Source organism: Tamandua tetradactyla, chromosome 15, assembly GCF_023851605.1.
Source record: "Tamandua tetradactyla isolate mTamTet1 chromosome 15, mTamTet1.pri, whole genome shotgun sequence".
Classification (NCBI taxonomy): Eukaryota; Metazoa; Chordata; class Mammalia; order Pilosa; family Myrmecophagidae; genus Tamandua; species Tamandua tetradactyla.
In genome coordinates, this window is record NC_135341.1 from 14,667,410 (window position 1) to 14,694,569 (window position 27,160).

Sequence of the window (27,160 nt, forward strand, 5' to 3'; positions counted from 1 at the left end):
GATAGCAAGTTCTCCTGGGCTGTGGGATGCCGTGCTTCTTAGAAGCCTGATCATTTTTCTCTATTTGTCTGTGTTTATTTTTCCATAATTTGGATTACTCTGATTAATAATAATCTTTTGAAATGGGAGCTTGTTATGAGATGCTGGTGACTGTCAAGCAGAATACAATTAAACCATAGTCGTGCAGTCTGAGGAAAAGCCATTTGGAATTAAGGGAAATCAGTGAAATCTAGTTATTAATCTCACATACACAGGGTAATAAACTTGGCTAACAAGGTATTACTGATTGTTGGGATCTTCCTGGGACCCACCTAAAAAGAAGAGATAAAAGGGATGTGCCATTTCATTTATTTCTAAATAAATATTCTCTGCTAAATCATTTGGTTGGGGGGTTGGGGAGGGAGGCTAAAAGAACATTTCATTTAAAACTTGTTTGCATTCTGAAATCATTTTAATTATAATGAGTCAGTGGAACCAAATACAATTTAACCCTCCCTGTTTTCTAAACTAATAATATGGCTGAGACTACTGGCTGTGCCCCAATATTTATTTTCCTTTTTTTTCTTATGGTACTAGAACTGGACATAGGGCTGCCCACTGTACCACCCACATATCCCAGCGCCCTTGCAGTTGGCTGTTGTCATGTGAGTAAGTTCTGGCCAGTGTGATGGGATATATGTGATTAATTTCTAAGTTGTACCCTTAAAGAGGCTGGGTGTCTGCGTGGCCTCTTTCTTCGTAGCAGCTGGAATGTGCTGGTACTGATGGGAGCCAGAGCAGCTCCCTGAGATGAGAAGATGCAAGCTCTGTGCCAAGGGTGGCAAAGAAAACTGCACCCTGATTATTAGAGAGCACCTTAACCTGTCCAGGCCCACCTTTACAATCCCCTACCTAAGAAGGAAATCGACTTCTGCCTGGCTTAAGCTACTGTCTTTTAAGGTATCTTTGTTACAGCATCTTAATATTGATTCCTTACTCAGTTTGCAAAACCTAGATTATCTAGGTCCTAGGTCTGTACTGATGCTAAAGTTGGATGCTTTCAGCCGCAAGTAACAGATACCTGACTCAAACAGTTGTAAACAATGACACAAATTCTTACCTTTCAGAACTGAAAGTCCAAAAGGTAGTACAGGCTTTGGGTTGCTTGATTCAGCAGCTCAATAATATCCTCTAAGACCCAGCTTCCTTCTGCCTCTCCACTGCCAACCTTGGAATTAGCTTCCTCTTCAGGCCGGTAGCACATATGGCTGCTCCAGTTCTGAGCATCACAGCCAGACAGGATGACATTCAGAGGAAAGAGAGGGACCACTTTTTCTGTGGATGCCTCTTAGGAGAACAGAAAATTTTTCAGAAGTCCCTCTCTGCCCCAGCAGTGTCCCCTTCTTGTTTCAGTGGCCATTATTGGGTTGCTTTCCTGACCCCATTAGTGACAAAGGGAATGAGATTATCTTTGGGCAAACAGGTCACCTGTGGCTTGAGCAGACTCAGCTTCTCGGTCTGGGTGGGGGGAAGTTGAGAAATGGACAATATTGGGTGGAATAACTGAGGAAATGGACAATGGCTAGGCTACCAACAATGGCTGTTACACAAGGAAACCCCATAAAAAGATCTGAAAAAAAAAATGAATGAAAGGTATACACTGGGGGATTTGCTTCAAAGTAATATTAGAGAGAGAAAGTGGATGGGGGTATAGACAAAACAAGACTGTCCATTAATTGATAACAAGTGGAATTCATGAGGGTTCATTATATTTTTCTCTTTGCTTTCATATATATTTGAAATCATTCACAATAAAAAAATTGAAATAAATAAACAGTAATAATCCAAGCAAAACAAGAGATGACAAAATAGCAGGAGACGTGTGATCTGTCTTGCTAGTTAATATCAGCTAACTTTTACTGAGCATTTGCCCTGTGTCAGGGACACCATTCGCAGTGGCTTAGACGACAGGGGGACTGACTGGCCAGCATGACGGAAAGTTTGCAGGTGTAGCATCAGGCCCGGGTATTGCATCTTTTTGTTCCGCTTCCCTGCACCGTGGTAGGATTTCATTGTGGGGCGGCTCTCCCACTCTCTCAGACGTCCTTGAAGAAAGAGCACTTCTCCTTTGTAGTCACTGCGGCAGAAGGTCCCATGCAGGCATCCCCCTGAGCCAGTGTGGATCTCATTCCATGTCTGAACGATTCACAGGTAGGAGGATATGATGCCCTGACAAGACCAGGCCCAAGTCATGTGTCCACTGTTGGAGCTGGGAGGACGCTCAGCCCCTCTCAGACACTATGGACTAAGACATGGAGAGGGCCAGTTCCTCTTAAGAGAAACAAGAGGTTGTTACAAAGGGAAGACAAGAATGGATGCTGGGCAGGCAAAAATGACTGATGGTCACTGTATTTATATGATCTCATTTATTCCTCTTGAAAACCCTAAGCATATACTGTTATTACTCCGTTTTGCAGATAAAAAAAAAAACAGGCTCAAAAAACTCAGGGGACTTGTCCATGGTCACGTGGCTGGTAGTGGCAGAGCCACGGTTCAGACACGAGAAGCTTGATTTCAAGGACTACTTGTCCTACTACTTACAGTTAATGAAATTGCTTTCCTGGAGGCCAGGCGTTGGCTGGCTGTGAGTCTCTGGGGCAGCCTCCCAGTGAACCCTCTCTGCTGGATTCTGTGTGCCATAGTACTCATGAGCATGGAATTTGGAGTCATGGATTTAGGTCTGAATCACAGCACTCAGGTGCTGGATCTCTGAAGTCCCACGGTGCTCAAGGTAGTGTTGGCTTCAGTCCGGAGTTGGGAGAGTCAAGCTGAGGAGGCCCAAGTGACTTGCCAAAAGGTAGAAAGAATGCTGTTATTTATTTTCATGCTGATGTTTTCTCACCAGTCAAATAAAGATAATCATGGTGGGAACTTCTATAAGAAGACAGAAGGCTCAATGCACGAATTTTCAGGGAAGGATCAATGACTTTTTCAGGAGATTTACAGAGGAATGGTAATCCAAGAAATCAAAAAGCTGGGTTATAAATCCATGCCTCGTTGGCCCCGGAGCCTGTATTCTTTCCACTTCACCACCGCTTTTCAAACCGCATCTGGTACCACTGGGGGAATGGGATGGAGGCAAATTAAGCATGTTTTGGCTCTCTTACTTCCACTTTGCCCACAGGAGCAGCAGCACAAAACCTCTTTTGGAGACTAGGATTCTACATAAAGTTTTGGTTTTAAAAAGAGTTCTTTGCTGTTCTATTTGTTTTAATTTTGCATTATAGAAAAATCCAAACACACACAAAATTCAAAATAATGTAATAATCCCTTGGTGCCCAGCTTCAGCAATTATCAAGTCAGGGCCAACTGTCCTGCATCAATACTCCCGCTTTTCCGTCCTTATTAGTTTTAAGCAAATCTCAGATATCATTGTCATTTCTTCTATAACTATTCCGGTATGCGTTTCTAAAAGATAAAGGCTCTGCCACAGTGCCAATATCATGGCTAAATGTTTAACAATTTTTTCTTAATGTCATCATATATCCAGATTGTGTTTACCTTTTCTTTCATCTTATAGATGATAAAGATCTGTCAAGAGCCAAATAACATCAGCGTTTGGAATTGGTCGATATATCCCTTAGCTGTCTCACCTCTTTTTTTTAAAACATTTTCTTCCTTATTAGAGAAGTTGTAGATATACAGAAAAATCATACAGGAAATACAGAGTTCTCAATATATCTTCCCGTATTATTAATACCTTGCATCAATATGGTACATTTGTTATAATTGGTGAAAGAATATGATTTTACTTGTACTATTGACTGCAGTCCAGTGTTTACATTAGGGTTTCCTGTTTGTGTTGTTCAGCCCTATGGTTTTTTTAAAAAATTGATTCTAGTAATATAAATGTAACCTAAAATTTCCCTTTTATTTTTGAGACCCATCCACGTTGCCATGTCACATCTAGTCCATCGTCCCCCACTGCAGCAGAGCTCTCTGCCGTGTGCACCCACCACACTTGATCGCTGGGCTCTTCCGGTAATGGGCAACCCCAGGGCCTCCAACTTCCTACCCCCGAAAACAACGCTGCCGTAAGCAGCCCTGTGCATGCTCCATTTGGGACATGGGTGGGAATCTCTTTGGATAAACTCTCACCCATATAGTGTCTTTATCATTAGAAAAGACTCCTCCTGCTCCTCCTGGGGAGGTCACAGCCTCACAGTAAAGCCCAAGGCTTGGCATGGGGATTTTTGTCCCCATGTGCCTTCTTGGTTGGAGTCTGTTTCAGGACACATCCTGTACAACTGTAGGAAGTAGCTCTGCAAACAAAACAAAATACCCCCTTTTCCCTCTTCCACCAAGTTTCTGTTGCTTGCAACACTTCTCCCTGTTGATGTAGAAAAGGGGGTGAAGCTCGCTGGACTGCAGACATCTCATCATAAGATCTGAGTATACTTAATTTGACCAAGTGGTGCCACATTGCTGGAGCAGTTCGTATATGCGCTGACACGATTTGTATGAGCACCATGGCTTGGGTATGAGCTCACAGGCACTGGGGAGTCAAGTAAGGATACTATACACAGTTGGTAGAGCTGATACACCTGCTGAAGGCCAAGGCAGAAGGTTGAGGCACTGCACTCACTCCCTTAGTCTTGGAGGCAGGCAGGGAAACATCTTCTTCTATAATGTGTCCTACAAATGTCCTTCTCATTTGTAGGACACAGGCAAAATGGGTGGTGTCACATCCACAGGTCTTTGCCAGGAGCAGTAGAGGCCTGGCTCTGACCCCTGCTGCCTTTGCCCCTGGGTGAGCATCCTGTGACAGACACAAATAAGGACTGACAGTTCTCACTCAAGGTCACCAGGACAAGTGTGCATTCAACCATACGGGACTACCTCATTTAGACTGGACAAGCTGAAAATTCATAGCTTTCTTAAAATAACTGTGTAAGAGGTAACTGAAACACCTAAGGTAGAAAGAATGCTGTTATTTATTTTCATGCTGATGTTTTCTCACCAGTCAAATAAAGATAATCATGGTGGGAACTTCTATAAGAAGACAGAAGGCTCAATGCACGAATTTTCAGGGAAGGATCAATGACTTTTTCAGGAGATTTACAGAGGAATGGTAATCCAAGAAATCAAAAATATCACTTTATTTCTGGACTGTGCTTATGAATTTAGAACTCCACCTCTGTACTTATAATAAGTCTAGGTACCAAGGATGTGAACTACACTGAGTACATAGGCATTACCATTATTTTTTTGTATTTGCAAAAATACAAAAGTTCAAAACTTCAAAAAAATTTAGAAAAGCAATGCAGAGGAAGAGAAATGATGTCAGTTGAGTGCCTTAACAAACATCACGGTCCAGAAAAATATGGACCTTTGAGTGGCTCTGCAACATAAACACAATAATGTAAGCTTGACATTCAGAATGAAACACAAGAAAAACCTAGCTTGTGCTTACCAGGTACAGAGTTGCTGTTTGAGGTGATGGGAAAGTTCTGGCAATTTGTTGGTGATGGCAACACCATGTCCCAAATGTGATTGGCACCACTGAACCATATACTCCAAAGTCATCATGAGGGGAAATGTTATATTGTACACATGTTACCACAACAAAGATTTTTTAAAAATATCGAAAAAAGGAAAAAAGGCAACAGACACCTGGAGCTAGCCACCCATGACAAGAAAGGTCCAGAGATTCACAGATGCCCTGGCTGCTTCACCCAAGACCAGGACGCCCACCAACCCCTGAGGCTTCACTTATCCCTGCCAAAGGGTTGCCCCTTCCCCTTCCATGCCTTGCACTGGAAATGCATCACCCCTCCAGGCCTGGGAAATTGTCTGTTTCCATTGCGCATCTTAATTCGGTCTCAACCTTATGTCTTCGGAGTCCCTAACTCCAATTTTGGCTTATTTGTTGCTGTTCCCTTCAAAGGAGTCTGGGGAGGCTCCTACTCCATGTGAAACCAGATTCATCAGCTCTCCTTGCTGTGTCAGCCCAGTCCCCCTACTCTTTCATCGTTGACAATATTGGAGACCAGAATTGGCTCCTGTAGTTCAATGCAAGGTCTCAGATTTTATTTGGATTTTCAGGCCATCCTTCCTATCCTCCTCCTTGTTTGATTCCAAGCCTAAGATAGACCGTGCTTATTTGTGTATTTATTTATTGGATTTAAAACTATCTTTCTTCTGAGCTGCCCAAAGATCATAACAGAGTTTCAAGATGCAGCTACCTGATGATCAAATGAGATGACTAATCAAGAAACCAAGGCAAGGAGATTTGGGTTGGCTCCTAAGGAAGTGTTTGACAAAAGAGAAAACACAAGGCTGAAGTAGGCATGGGCAGGAGGATGGGAACTTCATCTCACTCTAGGAGCCCTTCGAGAAATATACAAGGGGACCTTGTATAGACTGGACTTGACTGCCTCCAGGCAGGGGCAAAAAAGCCAAGGGACCTCTCAGAGCTCCTTTTAGATCTGGAACTACCTCAGACTAGTGGCTAGATGTTGACCTGCAAGCTGAATGTTTTATTTGCAATAACTAAACAGTAACTATTCCTAAAGGAATGAGGGGGGCTGAGAGCCTATCTAGGGTTCCAAGAGCTCAGACTACCTGGCATGTATGGCCTTCTGAGTCCCCCACAGGATGAGTCTCTTCACTACTTCTTTCTCTCCTTTCTTTTTCTTTACTTCCTTCCTTCCTTGTTTCTTTCTTTTTTTTCTTTCTTCCGTTCTCTCCCTCCCCCCTTCCCTCCCTCCCTCCCCCCTTCCCTCCCTCCCTCCTTCCTTCCCTGTCTCTCTCTCTCTCCCTCTCCCTCTCTCTCTTTCTTTCTTTCTTTCCCTTCCTTCCTTCCTTTCGTTAGAGAGGTTATGGGTTTCCTTAGCTCTCTTTTAATATATGTTTCCTCTCCATCTCTCCCTTTTTTTCTCCCTTGCAATTTATATGTTGAAGAAAATGGGTATTTGACCTGTAGACCATCTCACAGTCCAGATTCTGCTGATTGCATCCCTGTGGTGTAATCCACTCTGCTCTTCTGTTAATTAGTCATTAAATATGATCAGGTTCAGCTTCAAGACTAATTTATAGATGGTGGGTTCTTCCCTCAGAAGCCCCATTATATTGGAGAATCAATATAAGTTTGAAATGTTGGCAGTCAACGATAACTCCATTAATTCAAAAGGTTACAAAATTGTGATATTCCAATTCTATCATTCCTTTTTCGTTTATTTGTGGGACCACTTGTCTAAAACAGGTGACTCTGCTTTAAAAATATTTGCTAAAAACTGCATCTATCGAATGCTGAGTAGTTGCATGGTCTTTACTTAATCTTTAGTCCCAGTTTCATATTTTATTGAAAAGAAAAAAAAGCCTTTTCCAGGCCTTATCAGCCCTGCTAATGATATGTAGTATAAGTAACGGTTTACTTTCTGACCTCCAGACATTTTTAGAGTAAGGGCATTGAGGATATTATTTTATCTTATTATACTCATTTCCCAAGCAAGTGGATTTTCAAGGGACTCTAGAATCTATCAGTAAACTACATCTGTCCTATTACCAGAGACCTTCCTGGCCAGTGTATCCTTCCCCCTTCCAGCAAAAAAACATATCAATGAACAAAACCAGTAACCACCATATTTCAAATTGCTATGAACAAAAGTTCAGTACAAATGAATTAATCATTTATTCCACTGCTCTAACCTCAACATTGAGAACAGCAGAGTCTGTTCATAGTAGGTGCCCCCAAAATGTAGTTTTGATGGGTGAATGACCTAAATAAAGGATAAAGTGTCTTACTCCTCACAGCAGCCAGGTTGCTGGGGCACTACACTAGAAGCAATTGGGAGCAAGTGGTAAAGTGGAAGTCTCAGCTTTACCACTTTTACCACCTGCTCCCTGTTGTTTCTTGTGTAGTGCCCCAGCAGTCTAGCTGCTGTGGGGAGTAAACGATTGGTGAGTGAGCTCCAGCAATATTCACTAAGTTTTCTACTGAGATGGAACTCTAATAGAAAGCCTTTCAAAGCTCTATTCACAATGTGAGGCAATCATTTTTTTGCGAAGAGAGAGAGCCCCCTTATACAAGTTTCTCTATTCCCTCAACTTGATGCATCATGGGCCAACATTTACTTACCGGCTTCCTTAGGATCCTGGTTTTTACATTAGGGAGATTTATGTTATAAGTTATAATAGGGAATTTTGTGAAAGAGCAGAGGACTTGAGTTACAAGGAATCTGATTGAAATCACAGCACTGCTCTTTTCTTTTGGTTGTAACTTCTCAAGTCACCACTTAATCTAAAGGAAGCCGCAGCTTCCTTATCTATGAGCCAAAGTTAATGTTTACCCCAAGGGCTTATTGCAAGAATTAAAAAATATATATTAAGATATATAATGCACCTAGTTCATTCCTTTGCCTATAATAGTCACTTATTAAATGAGAGCATTCTAATTATAAACTTTAACTGCCAATATTTGAATTCTTTGGATTTACCCTGAAGTTGTCTACAAACTTCAATGGACAAGAATTATGAGAAAGACTAAAAGTGCTTCAAGTAAGGTGCATACCCTAGTGCAGTTCCCTGGAAAACATATCCAGGGCAAAAGCATATGTGCTATACAGTATGATTCCATTAATATGGTATTCTAAAACACTGTTGTGATAGAAATCATAATAGTGATTGCTGGGTGGTAAAGAAAGGGGATTGACAGGGAAGGGGCCTGAGGAAACTCTTGGGATTAATGGTTATGCTCTAGATTTGGATATAAGTTTGGGTTACCTAGGTGAACGCATTTGTCAAAACTTACTGCATGTAAATTATCACTCATTTTAAAAAAATAAGAGCTTAGGAGCTGACATTTTATTGGGAAGCACATCTCAAGGGAAGCACACATGAGGATAAAAAGGACTGAGGCCAACAGCCAAAACGTGGAAGCCACCCAAGCATCCATCAACAAAATGGCATATATACATACAGTGGAATATTATTCAGCCATAAAAAGGAATGAAGTTCCAATGCATGTGGCAGCATGGATGAACCTTAAAAACATCATGTTGAGTGAAACCAGCCAGCCACAAAAGGACACATATGGCATTATCTTGCTTACACGAAATACCCACAATAAGCACATTTCATAGAAAGAGATAAGAGATTACAGGTTACCAGGTGCAGAGGTTGGGGGCAGAGGGAGTTTATTGCTTAAGGGATGCAGAGTTCCTGTTTGAGGTGATAAAGAAGTTGGGGTAGTGAATGTTGGTGGTGATAGCCCAACATTGTAATGTAATTAATACCACTGAAGTGTATACTTGAAAGTGGTTAAATGGAAAATTTTGAGTTGTATGTTACCTCAATAAAATTTTTTTTTTAAAAAAAAAGAAAGGATTAGGGTAGAGAAGGTAGATATGAGGAAGTATATTATATATAAGGAAGCTGGCCTTCATTGTGTGCCAAGCGGATTGCTTGGTCATGCAGGGATGTCTTTAGAGAATCCATACAAAATTTCTGTGTTGCTGAACAGCACAGGGGGATGAAGGAAGAAGAGTTTGCCTGTCAGGTCCCTGAGAGACCCAGGGATTTACTGCCACACGTACCTCAGTCAGTAGCCATGGCCGAGGCAATGGTAACCTGGCTCCACAACAGCGGAAACTTTGCCAGCCATTGCTAAGGCCTTTCAGACCAGAAAGCAAGCCCAGCGAGCAGATACTGGTTGATGCACAGTGGACTCAGGTGCAGGCACAATAAAATAGATACTATGCTGGGGCGGGGGGGGGGGGGGGGGTGCTTAGGGTAAATGCTCTGCAGCCACAGTGCTTGAGTCAATGTCTATTTCCACCACTTTCCAGTTATGAGGCTTTGGTCAGTGCCCGAACCTCTGTAAGCCTCAGTCTCCCGGCAGTAGGAGCTGGTGGTGCCCCTTGGCCTACCCTGGAGGTTGTCTGCAGGCACAGTGACAAGACAGTGTCTTTCTGCCTCTCCTTTGGGCATTCTCTAGCTGGTGGTGCCCCTTGGCCTACCCTGGAGGTTGTCTGCAGGCACACTGACAAGACAGTGCCTTTCTGCCTCTCCTTTGGGCATTCTCTAGCCACCTGGGAGAGCTCCTTCTACGCAGAGGTAGGGCAGACGTGGGGGAGAGTTCCTATCCCCAGGAGTGACCCTCAGCCAATGAGGGATGGGTGCTGCGGGATTAATTGTCCTCTATGGGACAATTCTGAGGCACGCTCACATGTTCTCTCACCGGGCTCCGAGGAAGATAAACCTGGGTTCCTCACAGCAATAAGCTACTCATGAACACCACGTAGTTTCTTCTTTCCCTTCCTGTCACACTTCCTCCCTGCTCTTGTTTCCTGGGAGCTTTTCCCAAAGAAATGACTTGTCCCCAAAACCAACCTAAGCACATCACCCATCAGCAAAAATGTTAAATGAGATAATATAGATAAAGACCTCAGAGCAGTGCCTGCCTTTTAGTAAGTATGAAATAAATGGATCAGTCCCCATTTCCCCTCACGGGCACGTTTAAGAAAAAGGACCATGTAATTTATCATTCAAGTGGGACACTTTGGAGAGTTAAAGGGGACACTGTGTTAATTACACAGGGACAACAGGTGAATACTGAGACTATTCCTGGAAAATCAAGATGTATTGTCACCCAACTAGAAGTTAAACAAAGGAAATCCTAACACAGACATTATAAATGCTGCTTAATTTAACTGTTTCATAATTTCACATTTCAGTGTCTTATTCTTTCTTAAAGTATTGTGTCACTTTAGTACCTAAAAGGAATAATATTAAGCCTTTAATTTGCAAGTTAGCAATGAAATCACCCATTAGGAGAACTGACAAGTGATATCACACACACAAATACTTTAAATCTAAACGCAGTGAAAAGAACTATATCCAAACTCCTGGCAGAGAATTGAATTTTGAGTAAAATCCCAGATTTAGAAAGGAAGTACTCAACTGTGATGCATTTGAAATAATATTAAAATTGCTGTCTAATTATGCTGAGTGAGATTAACCAGAAACAAAAGGACAAGTACTGTATGGCCTCACTGATATGAACTAACATTAATGAATAAACTTGGAGAATTTCAATTAAAAACAGAGGCCATTAGAAGATAGAAATATGGTAGATATTGGGTAATTGGAGCTGAAGGGATACAGCTTGTGCAACAGGACTGATTTTAAAATTCAGAAATGGACAGCACAATACTTCCTAATTGTAGCACAATGATGTTAGTACACCGAATGAAGCTGAATGTGAGAATGATAGAGGCAAGAGGGCTGGGGGCACAAATGAAACCAGAAGGAAAGAGAGACAATAAAGACTGAGATGGTATAAGCTAGGAATGCCTAGAGTGTATAACGATAGTGACTAAATGTACAAATTAAAAACTGTTTTTGCATGAGGAAGAACAAAGGAATGTCAATACTGCAGAATGTTGAAAATAGACGGTAATTCATATTTTGAAACTTTAACTTATGTGTGAGACTAAAGCAAAAAATGTTTATTTGGTACAAAATTTATATTTTGACTAGTGCATTTCCTAATATAATTTATATGGACAGCTTAATTGAACACCATAAGTACATGGAAACTTGAATAGGGCATGAGATTTTGTAGGTTTGTCCAGAGGGATGCCCCGATAAATCCCAGAGTGATTTGAACAGTGAATAAAAAAGTATTTGCAAAGTCCCCTTGGGGGAATGGCAAGAAAGGGGGAAAATTCAATTTCCCCATTTGGAGAACTCCTAATATTCTCACAAGCAGTGGGGACAACCAAATCAACAGGCCGAACCTCAATCTTGGGGTTTGTTCCTATGAAACTTATCCTTGCAAGGGATAGATCAAGCCTACTTAAAATTAGGCCTAAGAGTAACCCCCAAAGAACCTCTTTTGTTGCTCAGATGTGGCCTCTCTCTCTCAGCCAATATGGCAAGCGAACTCACCACCCTCCCCCCCTCTATATGGGACATGACTCCCAGGGGTGTAAATCTCCCTGGCAATGTGAAACAGAAATCCTAGAATGAGCTGGGACTCAGCATCAAGGGATTGAGAAACCTAGAACAAAAGGGGGAAGAGAGAAATTAAACAAGATAAAGTGTCAGTGGCTGGGAGATTTCAAACAGTCGAGAGGTTATCCTGGAGATTATTCTTACGCGTTATAAAGCTATCCCCTTTTTAGATTAAGGTGTATTAGGCTAGAGGGAAGTGCCTGAAACTGTAGAGCGTGTTCCAGTAGCCATGTTTCTTGAAGATGATTGTATAATGATATAGCTTTCACAATGTGACTGTGTGATTGTGAAAACCTTGTGCCTGATGCTCCTTTTATCTACGGTATGGACAGATGAGTAAAACATATGGATTTAAAATAAATAAATAATAGGGGGAATAAAGGTTAAAATTAAAATATGTATATATTGGGTAGATGGAAATACTAGTGGTTACTGAGAGGGAGGGGTAAGGGATATGGTATATATGAGTTTTTTCTTTTTTCTTTTTTCTTTTTATTTCTTTTTCTGGAGTGATGCAAATGTTCTAAAAAATGATCATGGTGATGAATATACAACTATGTGATGATATTGTGAGACATAGATTGCATACCATGTATGGAATATTTGTATGTTAAGAATATATGTGCTTGTTATGTTGTTGTATCAATAACAATTTTAAAATAAATAAATAAATTTCAAAAAAAATGCTGTCTAGTTAGTGTTGACTGGGAATAGCCACTTCTGGACATTGAAAATAAGAAATGTAGATTCACAACTCCAGTTAGAGCTGGAAGGAGCTATAAAGATCTTTTAATCTATTCTCAAGTGTAGCTGCTCCTCCAGATCACCTGGGGGGACTTTGTAAATATGCTGTGTCCTGGTTCTTATCCTGGAAGACTTTAATTTACTAGACCCCAGGTGACCTAGGGCAGGGGTCAGCAAACTATGGCCCCCGGGCAAGCTGGACAAATCCAGCTACATCCATTCATTTACATATTGCTGATGGCTATTTTGGATACACAAGGGCAGAGGTGAGTAGCTGTGACAGAGGCCATATGGCCTGCAAAGCCCAAAATATTTACTATCTGACCCTTGACAGAAAAAGTTTGCAGATTCCTGGCCTAGAGGACTCTGTATTTTTAGCAACTTTCCAGGAGATTGTGGTGCACAATGAGGCTTGGGAATTACTGATGACAGTTTGTGTCCTCCAATTACAAAAACAAGAAAGAGTCAGCTGAGAGACCTAGAGAGGACTAAACTGAGAAACTCCTCACTTTTTAACCCTTATCGTCCTACAGTATCACCCCATCTGCCCCTAACTTCCATTTAAGTCAGCCACCTCACCTGGCCATTGCAGAGCGCAGCTGACAGCAGTCAGCTCCCTGGCCAACAACATTTGATAATGAATAATACAGTGAATTGGCTCATCATCTGGCATCATAACTTTCACGTGTGCCAGAACCTTCCCCTTGTCATGGGCACCATCTGGATATAAAAGCACGTGGAATTTCCATCAAATGGCATTTGATAAGCATGTGAGACGGAAATCTCTGAAGCAAAAGGCTTGTGGAGGGGGGCGGGTGTCATGGATCTCAATGGAGCATCATTCCTTCACTGTTTCATTTATTCAATAACTGTTTATAGGGTGCAAAACAGACGTAGTTTCTGTCCTCATGGAGCTTGTAATTTAATGAAGGGGGCAAACATTAAATCTGTAGAAAGATAAATAACTGCAATTGCCATGAGTATAATGGGCAAGTACGTGATAGTAGGATACCCTATAATAACAAGAAAAGAGACAATTAACAAATGACTTATCTTGTTCCAGATACTCTTCTACATGGTTTGCATGTAATAATTCATTTCATCGTCATGACTGCCCTGGGGAGGTAGCTGTTATTTTAGCCCTTATTTTACAGTTGGGGAAATTGAGGCACAAATCAGCTAATTGGCTTGTCCAAGGTCACATGGCTAAGAAGTGGTGAAGCTAGGATTTGAGTCTACACGGTCTGTTTCTAGAGTTCTTGCTTTAACCACTTGTTGTGTTCTGTCCTCAACAGAATGATGCCATCTAAGAAGGCATCATTGAAGCTGATCTGGCATGGTTCTCAATGCTTGGCACACATGGGCATTCTATAAATGTGTAATGAATGTATGTACGAATGACTTAATTAAGGCATACATGCATATATTTACATATGTATGCATATATATTGAGAATTATATCTGATGTAAAATGAACTGTTTTGAGTTCTGCATTACCCGTCCTCATTTTTTCCTTTTTGAGTGTTTGAGCTATTACCAGCTATTTTGGCCAAAACATTGCCATACTCTTATATGAAAGATGAAATGGAATAATTAGATAGAGCTCATTAAATCAGTTAAATGATTATGAAGTAGGAACCAGAGAATCATAATTTACTAAAATGTTTGAAGTATTAGTATGCAGTGAGAATAATAAAAATAAAAAGTAAAGCTCTTACAAGGTTGCTGCAACAAAAAAAGGCAATCGATCATAAGCATAGAAGCACCAAAGACTTATTTCTTGCATTTCCTTAGCGTATAAAGCATTGCCCAAAAGTGCGTGTGTTTATGAAGAAGTTAAGCTGATTCAGATTCTCAGGAAGTGTGTGTGCCCTTAGAGGTTTGTAGGGATCCAATTAAACTAAGGCAATTTCGGGGGGCTCAGCAGGTGGGTGCTCTCAAACCAATTTAAAGTGACATACTTTAGAACCTGAAACTGTGGTTCTTTTCGCCATCTAGTAGAGGAGCCATGGTTTCCGTGGTTAACGAGTAGAATCCACGAGTTGCACTGTTTCTGATTGCAAGGATGTTTCTCCCGACCTGGTTTAAATGGTAATGCCTGGTGCTCCCTGAGGATAGACTGTGTCTATGACGGTCACCACTGTATGCCCAGCACACGTGTAGCCCAGGGTAGAAGTCTATAAACAATGGTCAACAGCTGTAGAATGAATGAATGTATCCTGGAAACTGATCAGCTATATTTTACATTAGCTATGAGAGATTTCTGGGGCTGGGTGGTGCAATTCTTATTGTCGGTATGATATCTGTTTGTGAACTGTTCCTATGAAAGAGAACCTGAACAAGATGTTGAATGCAGGAAGTTTATTTATAGGGAGAGTCCCAGGATATGCAGGAGGGAACAGTGGGGAGAATGAACTAAGGAAGGAGGGAAAGCTAATAAAGGTTGTTTCTATGGCAAGAGACACTCCTTTCTGCCTGGACCCTGAGGCCCTAAGACTGGGGCATTTGTTCGCTGCTCCCCCACTGCTGAGGGATTTCCCCACGGATGCCATCTAGCAATCACCACCCCCCCACACACACCCCCTCTCCCCTGCCGAATACTTACAAAGTGGAGCTGATGTGCTTGAGGTGGGAGCTGTCAGCAATGCCAGAACTGTCCACTTGGCTGAGATCAAAATCAAGTAGCTATGATCCAAGAGGTCAGCTACTAAGCGAGGCATCCTTCTTCCTTTTTTAAACAAATATTTTTATTGAGATATATTCATTCAATGCCGTCCATCCAAAGTATACAATCGATGGCTTATAATATCATCATATAGTTGTATAGAGACAACTTTTATAAAATCTTTTCTAATCTAGATTAAAATGGTTAAACTGCTTTGAAAGAAATTGTGAGCCATTTAAAACTCTTTTGAAATGTACAGAAAAAGCATCCATGACATGTTGGGGGCCCAGCATAAATTCTATATGAAAAAAGAAGTGGCCCTAGGTTTTAACCCTATACTTGGCCGTATTAATGTTTTGCTGGAGTGTTAGAAATTGATAAGCAGTGTGCTGTTGGGGACATACCTCATGACTATAAGTAGATGTCCCCTTGCTTTCAAGTGAAAAACTGGGAAAAACTTTGCTGCTATTTATATAGACTGGTAGTTCTTTTCAACTTAACTTGTTTTCTCCTTTTCTTTTCTTCTTTTTTATTTTTTGCATGGGCAGGCACTGGGAATCAAACCCAGGTCTCTGGCATGGCAGGCGAGAACTCTGCCTGCTGAGCCACCCTGCCCTGCCCTTTTCCTTTCCTTTTCTTATTACAGAAGAAAAGTAATGCGTGTTCATTCTAGAAAATTTAGGAAAAAACAACTAAAGCAAAGAAGGAAATAAAAGCCATTTATGTTCTTTTACCCAGATATAGCCATACTAACTTATTTGTATATTTCCTTTATGCAGGCATACCTGCAGCTTTATCGTCAAACAAAATGTGATCTTTTGTTCATTCTGTACTTGTATGAACATTTTTCTAGTTAAATATGGAACTTTTTTCTTTCACTCTTTCTTTTATAAAAATGACTTTTATCTGGTTAAAAAATAAACATGCTCATTGTAAAATAAATAGATAAATGCATGTGTGAATGTGTGTGCATGCATTAGACTCCTCAGAAAGGACTTCTGCCATCTAGAACAGGGGTCAGCAAACTTGTTCTGAAAGGGCCAGATAGTGAATATTTTCAGCTTTGTGGACCATCCAGTCACTGTCACATGTACTCAACTCTTCCATTGTAGTGTGGAAGCAGACATAGACATATGTAGAAGAATGAGCATGTCTCTGCCCCAATAAAACTTTATTTACCAAAGCAGGCAGCCAGCCCAGGGACTGTGGTTTTCTGAACCCTGATCTAGGGGAAAGCACTAATAATGTAAAAATACATGTGTATTTTTTTTTACAAAAATAATATCATATTATATAAGCTGTCTTGTATGTATTTAAATGTTATGCCTATTATGTTCCAGCTCATATATAGTGGTACAGAGAGTTTTTCATAAGACCACGGACCCTTGCTTTCATGGAGGTTACTTCAGGAGGCACGCAATTAACATAAGTGCTCTGAAAGTCACTGCTGTGAGGGACTGCAATAGAGACATGCCAGCCTTCTAGTGTACTGTAACCTTTGCAATCAATCTATTCATGAGTGTGCTGTTTTGTATACCCCAAAATAGGCCACGTTCTTTTAATCCATTCCTGTGGGTGCAAACCTATTGTAGATGGGACCTTTTGGTTAGGGTATTTCAATTTGACGTGTGACCCACCCCATTCAAGATGGGTCTTAATCCTTTTACTGGAGTCCTATGAGAGGCAGAAAAAGTTGAGTGATCTTAGCAAGAAACACCAAGAGAAGTTTGGAGAGAGCAGAGAGAGAAAAGTCCCGGAGATGCCAAGAGAGGACAGACGCTCAGAGGAGGAGGCCACTGGGACCAGGAGCTGAAAGCAACAAAATCCAGGAGTGAAGGCCCAGCAGATGCAGGCTGTGGGCCTGGCTCTCTGACAGAGGAACCCCAGGTGCCAACAGCCTTTCTTCAGAGAAGGTATCGTTCTGTGGATGCCTTAATTGGGACATTTTCATGGCCTTAGAGCTGTAAATTTGTAAACTAATAAATCCCTATTGTAAAAGCCAACCCATTTCTGGTATTTTGCATCCCAGCAGCTTTAACAAACTGAAACTGTGGACATTTAATTTTCTTAATTATTTATTATTATAGATTTCATGGTCATAAACCTTCTTGGAACTAAATCTTTGTGAAAAACTATTGGTTTTTTTTCCCCCGTAGGATAAATTTCTTAAAATGGAGTAGTGGGTCAAAAGCATACTTTTTTTTTTGGTCTTTTGCTAGGAATTGCCAAACTGATTTTTAGAAAACTTGTACCAGCTTACATTTCCAGCTACACTGGTCCGTCCCTCCCTCCCTCCCTCCCTTCCTCCCTGCTTCCTTCCCTTCTTTCCTTCCTTTTATCCATTCATCCACCTATCTTGCTAACAAATTGAGTCTCATGAACTGACAAAGTAAAATGAAAGTGACGTAAACCTAATTGGCGATAAATAGAATCAGAAGGTAAAGGATCATTTGTGGGAGAGTAGCCATGTTTCAGATGTTTTGTCTCTGGAGACATCCTGCAATTTGATCCCTATATAATAGTTTAAAATAAATTCAGAAGGCCTTTAGAGCTAGCCAACGCCAGTTATTAACTATCTATATCACTTTCCAGAAACTTTGCTAAGCCCTGAATTAAGTCTCAAAATAAAACAAAACTGAGAAACAGCAGATGCTGACATATGTTGGAGACTGTGTCTCCTTGAATTTAGAGTAGAAGTCTCAAGCTGGCAGCCCTATAGTCTGTTTTCTTTGGTCCACAAAGTATTAGCCAGTGCAATGTTTAAAAATTTGTTGACATAGTCATGGACTTTCAAAAATTAGGAAATGTCATATAAAAACCCATTCCTTAAACTTCTGAAAAATGAACGATCCAGCAACTCTGAAGCCGCCTTCCCATTTGCTGACCATTGGGTGGATCAGAGGATGACTTCCCCTTCCCATGGGATATGTGTTCATTGACAAGGCTATTGAGCTACGATGAGGGACCAATCAGAAATTCATCTTTCTTCGAGCCAACAGCAATTTCATTGTTGGGATACAGAAGAGAGTGGTGGGGAGAATTGGTGCGCTACTTCCTCATCCAATCCACTTCTCTTATTTATATGCTTGCCTGCATTTGTTGCCCTGCCTTTAATCACTGGGCTCTGGGACTGTACAGAACTTAGAAGTGGGCAGATGTAGGTTCCAGCCCACCATTATGGTCCAGCATGGGTTCCAGTGAAGGAGATACTTCAAACATTTGCTGGTGTGAGGGTGCACCAGTCTATTAAATGATTTGTGGTTTCCAGACTTTTGCCCCTCTCCACTTACATTATTTTCCTGACTTTTATTTTATTAATTGTCTAACTTTCATTTTAGTACATGTCACTGCACTCTTTTTGTCTCCCTCCTCCAGCTTACCTTAGAAAAGGGACTTGGCCAGGACCTATACTCAAAGGGTCATACATCTTCTTCTGTTTTTCCTAGTTCTTCTGTTTGTGCCATGCCTACAGCATGCTCTGTGCCTATCTCTCCCACTCAGGGCACAGGCTCAGCTTGGTCTTTGGCTGGGAATCTTCCTGGAATTTAACTCATAAATATTGACATGTCTCTATAGGCTAGAGGGCAAACCAGGGCTCTGACAGGTAAAGGGGTTTGGGGAGACAGAGCTTGGCTACCTCAACTCTTTGCTTTAATTTCTATTTATTTAGAACTGTGTTATGCAAGAAGAAATCTATTTGTACATGTGTGTCTTTGTCATGTGCCACACACTATGCTAAGTCAGAGAGTGCCAGGAAGCAAAGGACAATCTGAGAATCTGAAGATGCCAGCAGAGCATAAGGACCAAATCCAGGAGTGTGGCCCCTACATAGTAGGGAATAGATTCAGATGGTCCCTGAGGCAGAAGCTAGTGAAGGAGCCTTTTATAAAAGGAGCCTCTGTGTTGGAGAGAGGTGTTAACAGACACACAGTCAGGTCTTTTAATGCACATCCTTCAAGTCCCATTCAAGCCCCACATCCTCTCTAGGCTGGCCCTGACTTTAACGAAATTTCCCATCTCCAAATTTCTGGAACTGAAGCATCCAGTGTGAAAGCCACTAGCCACATGTAGCTACCGAGCATCTGAGATGTGGTTAAAACAAATTAAGATGCAGTGTGAGGACAAGCAAACTCACTGCCCTCCCGCTCTCTACGTGGGACATGACTCCCAGGGGTGTGGACCTTCCTGGCAACGTGGGACAGAAATCCTGGAATGAGCTGAGACTCAGCATCAAGGGATTGAGAAAACCTTCTTGACCAAAAGGGGGAAGAGAGAAATGAGACAAGATAAAGTGTCAGTGGCTGAGAGATTTCAAACAGAGTCGAGAGGTTATCCTGGAAGTTATTCTTACACGTTATATAGATATCAGCTTTTTAGTTAAGGTGTATTGGAGAGGCTGGAGGGAAGTGCCTGAAAATGTAGAGCTGTGTTCCAGTAGCCATGTTTCTTGAAGATGATCGTATAATAATGTAGCTTTCGCAATGTGACTCTGTGATTGTGGAAACCTTGCGTTTGATGCTCCTTTTATCTACCTATCGACCGATGACTAAAACATATAGATATTAAAAATAAATAAATAATAGGGGGAACAAATGTTAAAATAAATTTAGTAGATTGAAATGCTAGTGATCAATGAAAGGGAGTGATAAGGGGTATAGAAAAAAATAGGGGAAACAAAAGCTAAAACATATTGGGCAGATGGAAATATTAGCAGTCAATGAGAGGAAGGGATAAGGGGTATGATATGTATGAATTTTTTTTCTTTTCATTTCTTTTTCTGAAGTGATGCAAGTATTCTAAGAAATGATCATGGTGATGAGTATACAAGTATGTGATGGTATTGTGAGTTATTGATTATATAATAAGAATGTAATGATCATGTTCATTTTGTGTGTTGTTATATTTAAAATAATTAAAAACAACAACAATAACAAAAAGATGTGGTGTGAGTATAAAATACACACTAGGTTGAAGGCTTAGTTCAAAAACAACAAAAAATAGCACATTAGTAATTTTTATTTTTATTACATTTTGACAGGATAGTATTTTGGACTTATTGGGTTAAGTATCATATATAATTAAAATTATATTTTTGCTTTTAATAATGTGGCTATTAGAATTTTTTAATACACATGTGTTAATGAGAGCATCTGTGGTCATGTTATATTTCCACAAGACAGGGCTGTTTAAAGCCCTCCCTGATCCAGCCACATTGAATGTGCTTCTTTATGACCTTACTTCCCTTTATATAGCTAACTTTTCTTAGTGTCTCTAACTAGGTATCAGGCAGGACTAATATCTTTTTACTCTCTGTTTCATCATCACTCTCTCCTCAGGGGCCCCTTTTTCTCTAATAGAGATCCATTGTGTATTTGATAATGATTCTTTCATTCATTTGACAAATATCTATTGAATCCATACTCTGTGCCCAGCTCCCTTGGGAAACAACTGAACTTTCGTTTAATACCTGGCATAATCCCTTTAGAATAGAAATTATCTTTGTTTCACAGATAACAAAATTGGAATAGAAAGTTTAAGTGATCTGCTCAAGATTACCCACTGGAAATTGGCAGAAAACAGGATTCCAGTACTCTTTTGTCCAATTCTAAATCATGTACTCTTTCCAATTTAGCATGCTTTCATTTCCTGTTTGGGAGCGTCCATGCCTGCCCAGGTGCTCCCTAAGTACCATCTTCATACTTGCCCAATTACACGCATTACAACACTTGCTGACAGCTCCTCTTTCCCAGTATACTGTATGTCAGGACAGAGACCATTCCTCAGCCCATCATTTGCACCCCTGGTGACTTGCACAGTGTCTGGCACGTAGCAAGCACTTAATAAATATCCATTGAAGATGTGAATGAATAAATGATGGAGACTTCATCCTCTCACCGTTATAAAAGTTCAGGTTGAATTCCATTTTCTTGGAGAGAGTACAAATTGGAATGAAACCCCTGTGGCCATTTCTCAGCAATTGGAGTATGGTAAATACTCATTTTACATTTTATTTATTTAGTGCTCCACTATGCAAAGAAAAAATCTACTGTGTGAAAGTCTGGGGAAGAAATCTCTTTCCCTGCTGGTCTCTCTTTCTGCTCGTTATTTTATCTCAGGCCAATATGACAAAGCTGGCCACCTGTCTTTTGTCAAAATAGAATATACATCCTCATAACAGCTGTGTGCTGGCTCTTGCCAGGGCATTGGTACAATCCTGGAGCTGATGTTTTTTGTTTGTTTGTTTGTTTAATTATCTTGGCATAATTTATTCATTACAGAAGTAATCTGAATGGGCTGTACCATGCCAGGACCACCTAAGGGTTTTAAGACAGGAAACCCTCCAGCCCACCAGAGAAGAAAGGCAGCCAAGCATGGAGAGAGGGATGCTGAGTAACCATAAAGAGAGGTTACTCTCAGCTCTGCCATTCACTATCTCTACAACCTTGAATGAGCTGTGAATTCCTCATTGTGTGGACCTTTGTTTTCTTATCTATAAGATAATGAAGTGAAAATGGATCAGGGAGGATGGCAACTTGGCCTGTGTACCACTCTACTATTGCAGACTTCCATGATGGGCATTGCTAATCAATCACAATATACTTTCCCATTGATCCAGAATGCAGCTTCATAGATCTTATCACAGCACTCCCTGCAGCCATCATCTATCAGTCACTGATCATTTGCAAAGTCAACAGTTCTTTCTCTCTCTCTCTCTCTCTCTCTCTCTCTCTCTCTCTCTCTCTCTCTCTCTCTCTCTCTCTCTCTCTCTCTCTCTCTCTCTCTCTCTCTCTTTCTCAATGAACAAAGGAAATCCCAGTAGGACAGTTTTTATTCCCCAAAACCTTTCCTGATTTACCTGGAGATCACCACCCTGTCCATGATGACATTAGAAGTCATCCTCCAAATTGACCCTAATGTGGCAACTTCCCTGGAACCCTCTGCTTCCTGGCAACACCGAGGTGGCAGGAGCTCTGAAAGGGTTTAGAGCCTCAGGACACTGGCTAGGAAGTCATGTTTTTTTCTGAAGCTCCACCAGAGAGTCATCATTAGGACATAATGGGATGTTGGCCCAAACTGAGATATATGCTGAATTTGGGGGATGTCTCCTTAGTAGTCATAACCCCAGCATGTGGCTCTCTGAATCCACTGTTTACAATTGAATTTCTCTGGGCTAGTTTGGTTTAGTAGAAGGACCACTGGGAAATGACTTTTCATGGCAGGTTCACAAAACTGTGAATCTGTAAATATGGTAACCTTTTAAAAAAATGTCTGAAAGGATATAATCATGAAGGGTAATGTTTATTGAGTGTCTGCTTTGTGTCGGGCATGGTGTGAGATGCTTTGCAAATTCCACCCTACTTTATTCTCATGACCACCCTAAGAGATAAGTGCCCCTTATTATCCCCATTTTACTCATGAAGGACAAATAATATATATATATATATTTTACCATACCATCTGGGTTATATATCACCTACAAATAAAAATAAGAACACAGAATGCATGGAAAGAATCTGTTCAAATGTTGGGATATCTCGTGAAAGTAATAAGTTATGCTCCATCTCTCTGCTCCCCACCCCACTCTCCACCAATTTCATGAATTAACTGACACTGAGGAACGTTAAGAAGCTTTCCAATTTCACAAGCTTATCAAGTGTGGGAGCCAGGATTTGGACCCAAATATATGACTCCAAAGACAGCCCTCTTTGCTTCTCCATCATACTGCCCCAACCAAAAGTTTGAGTGATTATTTTTGAATGTTGGGATTAAAGATTGTATTAGTTGGGCTTTTCCAGGGATACAGAACTGAAACAGCAGATACCCTGCAAGGTTCGGAAATCAATGTACATTGTAATTCAGCCACTCACACAATGAGACTCATGGTCTGGTTTTCAGAAATCTCAATTCTGTGGCTACAAGAAATAAGAGTTCTTTCAGGGCACACATAGGGCATGTCTTTCATACAGCACTTAAGCTGGGAATTTGAAGCCATGAGGTTATCCCGTTCTTATACAATGTTATCCAATGTATTTTGAAACAACCAGCCAACATCACTGTACTATTTAATTCCTCAAAACTTTGTTAAACATTCAAATACACTGTCATCCAAAGCTTTGCCTCTTATAAGCATTTGAGTAGCCATATCCAATGGTGATATTTTGCAAATCTCTATTGCCAGTTCATATCACGGTCTATCAGTGCCATCTTGATCTTTGGAAATAGTCATTAGAGCCTTTGACTCTAATATGCTTTAGAGAACCAATTCCAAAAACCCCAGAACCAACTCAGAAATCTCGTCCTTAAGATTCTGGTTCTCAAGAATTGCTCCTGGTACCAAATCTGTTATTAGTCAGCATTCTCCAGGAAAACAGAACTGATAGAAGATGTATATATAAATAGTATAAGAATTGTCTTACACTACTGTGTGGAAGGGCAAGTCCAAATTCTGTAGTGGAGGCCACAAGCTGGGAATGCCAACAAAGGTTTTCAACAAATTCCCCAGGAGGAGCTGGCTGGCTGAAGTAGAGATGAAAATTCTCTCTTATGACTACTGAAATCCACACCTTTTCTTTTAAAGTCTTCAACTGATTGGATGAGACTTTCTGTTTGTTGACAGCAATCTCCTCAGTCATTTTTAGCTGCAATGAGCCATAGATACATTCAGCTTACTGATGATTTAAATCCACAAATTAACCACATAGTAACCCTTGGGCCACTGCTTGATTGAATGAACACCTGACAAGTTGACACATGAACTTAACCCCCCAAAATGGTGATTACATATTTTTTCTTTGTGCTTTTCTGGGTTTTCTAGATTTTCTACAAGTAAACTGCATAACTGTGGAGAATTGGAAAACAAAGCTTTTAAAAATTAAGAAAAATCACAAGACTAAGAATTTGCAGTATGAGACAGAAGATCTGGAATTAATCTCTAGCCCTGTTGTAACGGAGTCTAACCTCAGGATGGTACTTTCACTTGTCTGATCCTCAGTCTCCTTCACTATACAATGTGATCATTGGATAGAATGATCTATAAGGCTCCTTTCAAGTTGGAATTTATGCATATTTATTATTTTTTTAGTGGAGTGTCAGTAATATCTAGATATAATCATCAGCTTTTTTTCCTCCTGGGAAGTGGTTATCATTTAACAGTCAGGAACTTTTGGAGTTAGGTGGGTATGAAAATTTCATAGTGTTTCTGCGTGAGCCTGTTTGAGCTCTCTGGAAGCAAAATAAGCTCCTTTTGATAAGAACCATGAGTTTCTCAAAACAAAGGCATTGATTGCCATCATGGGAGCCTTCATGCTGAGCTTGTCCTTTTATGTGCAGTCCATTTCTGACATCTATATCTATTTGGTTGACTAGTCTAAGTTCAGTGATTTTGTGGTACAGAGGTCCTGAAAGTGAGAGTTAAAATTCACAGAGTCCTGTTCACATGATTGCATTTCTGGATCTTGTGAGGCCTTGGGGGGATAAAAATCTGAGTTACACATTACATTAAGTAGATTTATATAAAGCTTGTGAATATTAATTTTGTAATGATTCACTGTACAGTTTTACAAGGCTAGATATAAAAAGATGCTGTGAGTAATTGAGTCTATGGTCTATAAAATGAAGTCTAGGAAAAAGAGTAATTGTAAGTGAAGAGAGGAAGATTTTGTCCTTCATTGCTGAAATCGAGCTATTTGAATCTCAGCCCCTTCCTGCAAATTCAGCCCATCTAATTTCTTAGAGCATCACTTAAACGCATACTAAAGAAGCCAAAGCTAATAAAATGCAGATATTTTCTACCATGTTATTGTTTTCATTATTAATAGTTTAGCCTCTAAATATTTTTTATCTTTATAGTCTGAATATTTTATAAATCATTCTCCATGTTACATTTAAAAATATTTATAAAGTAGCAAGTTCTTATGCATGAGAAATAAAATTACTTGTATCTTTAACATTTCAGATTGTCCTTTGCAGAAGTTATACAAATGGCCAGTAAGTACTTTAAAAAATGTTCAACATTAGTTATCAGAGGAATATAAATTCAAGCCATAATGAAATACTAGCTCACCCCTACTAAAATGGCTAAAATTAAAAGACTGACCATATTAAATTTTGGTGAGGAAATGGAGCAACTGGAATTTTCATACTGTGCTAGTGGGAATATAAAATGGTAGAACCATTTTGGGACATAGTTGGAAGTTTTTTATTAAATTTGCAATACCCTTATCCTAGGAACCCCCAATTCTACTTCAAGGCATTATTGAAGAGACATGAAAATATATGTCCGTACAGATAGTTGTACAATCCAAGTGACTATCAACAGGTGAATAGATAAACAAATTGTGGTATAGCCATTCAATTAAATATTGTAAGATAAAACAAGTAAGAATAAACTATTAATAATGGAGTTACATAGGTGGATCTCAAAAACATTATGCTGAGCCAAAGGAGCCAGACAGAAAAAGTTCAAACTATATGATTTCATTCATGTGATGTTCTCGAAAATGTAAACCAAAATATAGTGACAGAAAGCAAGGCAGTGGTTTCGGCAGGAGCAGGAGTAGAAGGGGAGAGGGAGGCTTGAGTACAAAGGGAGGGACATGAAGGAACTTTTCAGGACCCAGAGATGTTTTTATCTTGGTTGAGTGGTGGTTACTAGAGACTGCATATTTTTCAAAATCCATTGAATTCTGCACTTAAAATGAGAGCATTTTATTGTATGTGAATTATACTTCAGCGCAGTTGATTTTTAAAATCCCTTTTGCCCCATCTCTCTTTTTGGTTCATTAGCATCTCTAGAAAATAATCTAAGAGCTTGATTCCAAATCAAGGTTCTGCTACTTACTTAGTTTGGGATCTTGAAAAAAATCTTTCAAACATTCTGAATCTCATATTCATGTGTATAAAAGATATTTTGCCAAACTTATGGAATTGCCCCAAGAAACAAAGCAGATGATGAATATATAAAAGTGATTTGTAGGGCGGGCCACGGTGGCTCAGCAGGTAAGAAGGCTTGTCTGCCATGCCCGAGGACCCGGGTTCGATTCCCGGTGCCTGCCCATGTTAAAAAAAAAAGTGATTTGTAAATTATGCCACTGGACAGAAAACTGGCTGTCACTACCACTCTGTAGTTCACTCTACAAGTCAGAGGAGGCCCATTAAAACTTCAGTTACTTAATCCTATTACCTCCTCCTAAAATGAACTCTCCCCCAAACTGAATGCCTGGCTAAAGCACAGAGCATCCTAGCAAATTTTCTCAGCACTTTAAAAATACTCACTTGGATGAGTCCATGAGACACAGCAGTCAACCCACTCAGACTAAAGCCCTTCACTTCCAGCAGTGACAACCTACACAATTGTTCCCCTAAGTTAAGACACACCGTTAAGAGTTCTCTTGGCTTGTCAACAAGGTTTCAATTTCACTTGACTGATGTTTCCAAAGGTTATTCCCTTCTCAGAACCAGGAACTCCAAGTTGGAGGCTCTAACCTAGTTGTGGGGGGATGGGGGAGTGGACAATGAGGATATTCATAGAAAGAGATACTCTTCTGTAAAGTAACAACTTGTGTTCCAGGCAAGAAATTGTTTTGAATCAGTATGGAGAGGGTACATTGAAACGCAAGGTCCTGGTTTAATCGAAAACCACACATGCATGCATTCATTTGACAAATAATGACCAAATATTGACTGTAAATGTTGGCCTTGACTCTGGGGATTCAGGAGGAATAGGACAAATGACAATTCCCTCCTCGTGGAGCT

The 27,160-nt window shown here is 40.4% G+C and overlaps 1 protein-coding gene and 1 long non-coding RNA gene across 3 annotated transcripts in view; one reads left to right on the plus strand and one right to left on the minus strand.

Moving 5' to 3' along the window:
• The window catches only part of FRMD4B (FERM domain containing 4B), a 362,040-nt gene that overhangs the window by 71,849 nt on the left and 263,031 nt on the right, over positions 1 to 27,160 (plus strand). Inside the window, exon 1 of one of the 2 annotated variants that reach the window (XM_077128741.1) lies at positions 625 to 644. The exons of the other annotated variant lie outside the window; for it this stretch is intronic. The gene's annotated coding sequence lies outside the window, so the exon portion shown is untranslated. Of the gene's footprint in view, positions 1 to 624; positions 645 to 27,160 lie in introns of those variants that run through there. 2 annotated transcript variants of the gene reach the window in all.
• On the minus strand, positions 2,912 to 26,783 carry LOC143656943 (uncharacterized). The gene is made up of 3 exons (XR_013162645.1): positions 26,681 to 26,783; positions 15,347 to 15,469; positions 2,912 to 3,098 (listed from the first exon to the last, which is right to left on the minus strand). It is a non-coding gene; the product is annotated as an uncharacterized LOC143656943 (long non-coding RNA).